Raw genomic sequence first — 4,640 nt, forward strand, 5'->3', positions numbered from 1 at the left:
TTTGCCTAACCCACTGTTCAAACTGATTAAAGGAAAAGAAAATGCCAAGCTTATGTTGGACTATCTAGATGTTACCTATGAGGGTATGGGAGAAGTTAGGCAGAACAGAATGATTGCTTTAAAACGAGAATATGAAATGTTCTTTGCTTACAAGAACGAAACCCTTAAGCAAACCTTCATTAGGTTTAACTCCTTGATTGCTGACCTGATCACTTTGAATGTCACCTATACTGAGTTTGAACAAGTTAACAAATTCATAGATTCACTGCCTACTAAATGGAAATCTGTTACTGACCCTTTAAGAACCACTCAGACCCTAAAGAACTTTAACATGTCTTCTCTCTACAGTTCACTTTGGAACCATGAAAAGGCAGAGGCTAAATTTGAACTTAACTTGAAAGAAAACTTTAGGTCTGCTCCCACCACTTCAAAATCTTCTAAGACAGATGATACTGCTCTTATTGCTGCTGCTAAAAAGAAAGCTCAAAAGGCTTTACTGGTTCAAAAGTTGTTGGCAGAAGAAGAGTCAGCTGAAAGTGATGTGGATAGTGGTACTGGGTCTGAAGAAAGCAGTGATGATGAAAGTGATGCAGAAGGGTTTGCTGAAGGTATGGCTTTACTGGCTAGGCAGTTTAAAAGGTTCAATCGTAATAGAACCAGCAAGTCATACAAAGAGAGTAAGAAACCGAGTGCTAGGTATAGCAGCAAGTCAGTCAAGGGTCCTAAATCTGAGTGTTATAACTGTGGGAAGGTTGGACATTTTGCTGCTGAATGCATGTCCAGGAAACCTTCAACTTCACATGCTAACTCTTTCTCAAAAGCTGACAAGTACAAGAACAAGTACAAAGCTATGAAAGCTCAGATGAAGGAAAGTGCTAAGACTGATAAGAAGGGTAAAAAGCTAGAAAAGGTTCTAGTTGCTGAGCATCATGATTGGGATGAAACCAGCTCGTCGTCTTCCTCTGATAGTGATACTGATGATGATGGTGTTGGTTATGCTCCAGAAAAGAAGCTGTGTTTAACGGCCAAGGACTTCAAGGAGTCTGATGAGGATGATAGTGGTAGCATGTTTTTGGCTGATATGAGGGAAGCTGATCAGAAAAGAGATTCTCCTCAATGGAAAACTGAATTGATGTATAAGGTTGATAATTTTTGAACTTATACTGATGATGAAAAGGCCGAAATGTTTGACTACCTAAGAGTTGACTTATGTAGAGGCAGAAAACGTGAAGAAGTTTTGAAAACTGACAACAAATCTTTAAATGCAAAAATGATGAAATTAAAATCTTGAAAGATGATATTTCCAAACTTGAAAAACAAAACTTTGCTTTAAGGTCTCTTCACATTGAGGCAGCAGAAGTTAAGAACCAGCTGGATAATCTTAAAAAGGTTGTCGCTTCGTGGTGTACATCTGCTCAACGCACAGAAAAGTGTGTTAACGAGCAGGTGCCTGCCCAAGTTGAAGCTTTCTTTGCTAGTGACTATGCTGTTGTTGCTGCTATTGCAGAAGTTACTTTCATGGACCCAATTCTTGAAACAGATCCTGAAGCTGTCTTGCCAAATACTTTTGCCAAGATAGATAAGGGTAAAAAGGTCTTGACAAATAAGTTTATTATACCTACTGTGTCCCCACCACCTGCCATGAAAGAAATTTTGGAGGATGAAGTTAAAGCAAGAGAAGCCAGTACCTCAATTGATGAGACTACTGACCCCTCAAGCATCTACTACAAGACTCCAAAAGAAAGACGTATCAAAAGGGAAATCACTGAAAATAATCTTAGAAAAATTAAGCCAACTGATTCCCCTTCGTGTTCGAGTTCCAATTGTGCTGAGCCAGCTGATGACAAACTTACTGGTCCACCAGTAGCTGCAGACAAGCCAGTAAAATGTAATACTGGCAAGTCCAAGGCAGCAGGAAAAACTTCTTCTAGCTCATCAGCTTCAGTAGACAAGCCAGTAACTTCCCACGCTGGCTCGTCAAATGATAAAGGCAAAGCAATACGTCATGACTATGGTACTGGTTCCAAGAAGAAAGCTGCCCTTAAGGGAAAAGCAAAAATGGACTCTAATGAAGAGCTGTCTATCACTGAGATTATGACAGTCAAGCTTGACCAGCTAATTGAGGCAGTAACCAAACATCGCCCCGATCCCCTTTACTCTGTGTATGACCCATCACCGATACCAAATGTGATAAAATGCTACAAATGTGGCAGCAAGTTTCACTTAGCTAACTGGTGTCCTTTTACCCCAACCCCGTCTGCTGCTGCTTCTTCAAGCAAACCAGCAGACAGGAAGAGATCATCAAAGATGACCTTTCCAGAACCCATCCTTGGATGGGTTCCCAAAAAGAACTAATCTCTTAGCTACTGTGCAGGGCATTCAAAACAAGCAAATCTGGTATCTCGATAGTGGTTGTTCGAGACATATGACCAGATGTAAGTCCCTGCTGATGGACTATCAAGAAAAAGATGGTCCAGTTGTTTCGTATGGAGATAATTCGTTGAGTTACACAAAGGGTTTTGGTACTTTGACTAATGGGAATGTCACATTCTCAAATGTTGCATATGTAGTTGGGCTTAAACATAATTTACTCAACATAAGCCAACTGACAAGTAAGAACAAGATAGTCCAATTCAGAAGAAAAATTGGCACTATTTTTGATAAGACAGGGAAGCCACTGCTGACTGCAAAACGTCATGAAAACATGTATCAAATTGACATGAACACAGCAGTCACAACAACTGATACTTGTTTCTATTCGAAGGAAGCAGACAACCTGAAATGGTTATGGCACAAGAGACTCTCACATCTCAACTTCAAAGATATTCACAAATTATCCAGTAGAAGTTTGGTGTCTGGGCTACCCACCATGTCTTATGTAAAGGACAGACTGTGTCCTGGTTGTGAAAAAGGAAAACATCACCATGCCTCATTCAAATCAAAGCAAATCTCATCTGTTGAGAAACCATTTCATTTACTTCATATAGATCTTTTTGGTCCTGTTAATGTGGCCAGCTGTAGTAGGAAGAAGTATACACTGGTTATTGTTGATGAGTATTCCAGATACACCTGGGTATTCTTTTGGAAGCAAAAGAGTGAAGATGCTGATGAAATTATCAATTTTATCAAAAGAATGGAGCTTTTAAATGGGCAACTGGTGAAACAGCTAAGAAGTGATCATGGTACAGAATTCAGAAATGCTACATTAGAAGAATTTTGTGCTGATAAAGGTATTTCACAGAACTTTTCTGCTGTGAGAACACCTCAACAAAATGGTGTTGCAGAAAGAAGAAACAGAACTCTCATTGAAGCAGCAAGATCTATGTTAGCTGAGTCTGGGCTGAAAAATTCATATTGGGCAGAAGCTGTGAACACTGCATGTTTTACCCAGAATAGATCTTTAATAGTGAAAAGACATCAGAAAACTGCTTATGAAGTTCTCAAAGGAAGAAAACCCTCAATCTCATTACTTCATGTATTTGGCACTCCCTGTTTCATTCTAAACAATAGGGATCAGCTGGGAAAGTTTGATGCTAAGGCTGATGAAGGTATATTCTTGGGATATTCCAACATGTTAAAGGCATATAGGATTTTCAATAAAAGAAGGGGTTGTTTTGAACAATCAATTAATGTTACATTTGATGAAATTACCCCAGCCTCATCTTCCAGTCAAGAAGATGAAGAGTTATTGTTTGAAGAGCCTACTCAGCAAGCTCTTGATGATGAAGAGGAACCAGCTGCAGATCCCTCGCCAATCCATATTGCTGGGTTCTCTGATGATGAGATGGAACATTCTGTTCCATCTGTGTGTAAACCAAATGGACCTACTGGCTCTACTAAAGTCCTTCAACTTGAGCATAGGTCTACTGGTTCTGAAGGATCACAAGCTGGTATTGGTTTCATTAATACTGAACAGCTGTCTCCAACTGTTGCTCATACCTTTGAACCAGCTGATGATCAAGATGATGTGTGTTTCACGACAAGCTCACCTGTTCATAAAACTAGATGGACAAAAGAGCATCCAATTGAGCAAGTTATTGGTAATCTGGCTAGTGGAGTTAAAACAAGAAGGCATGCAACCAGCAATTTCTGTATGCATGTAAATTTTGTGTCTACCATTGTACCTAAATGTCCTGATGAAGCAATCAAAGATCCAAGCTGCGCAGGAGCTATGCAAGAAGAGATCTCCCAGTTTGATAGGAATAAGGTTTGGACCTTGGTACCTAAACCTGATGATGAAACTAAGAAAATCATTGGTACCAAGTGGGTTTTCAAGAACAAGATGGATGAAGATGGGATTGTGATCAGAAACAAAACTAGATTGGTAGCTCAAGGGTTCAAACAGGAAGAAGGATTGGATTATGGAGAGACTTATGCTCCAGTGGCAAGGATGGAAGCTATCAGACTGTTCTTGGCATATGCTGCTAAGATGAACTTTAGGGTATTCCAGATGGATGTTAAATCTGCATTTCTAAATGGGAAGCTGCAGGAAGAAGTTTATGTCAAACAGCCTCCTGGTTTTGTAAGCAGTAAATATCCAGACCATGTCTACAAACTAGACAAAGCTCTTTATGGCCTCAAACAGGCTCCAAGAGCATGGTATGAGACACTTCATGTGCATCTCACTGGTATAGATTTTA

Source organism: Rutidosis leptorrhynchoides, chromosome 8, assembly GCF_046630445.1.
Source record: "Rutidosis leptorrhynchoides isolate AG116_Rl617_1_P2 chromosome 8, CSIRO_AGI_Rlap_v1, whole genome shotgun sequence".
NCBI classification, from domain to species: Eukaryota; Viridiplantae; Streptophyta; class Magnoliopsida; order Asterales; family Asteraceae; genus Rutidosis; species Rutidosis leptorrhynchoides.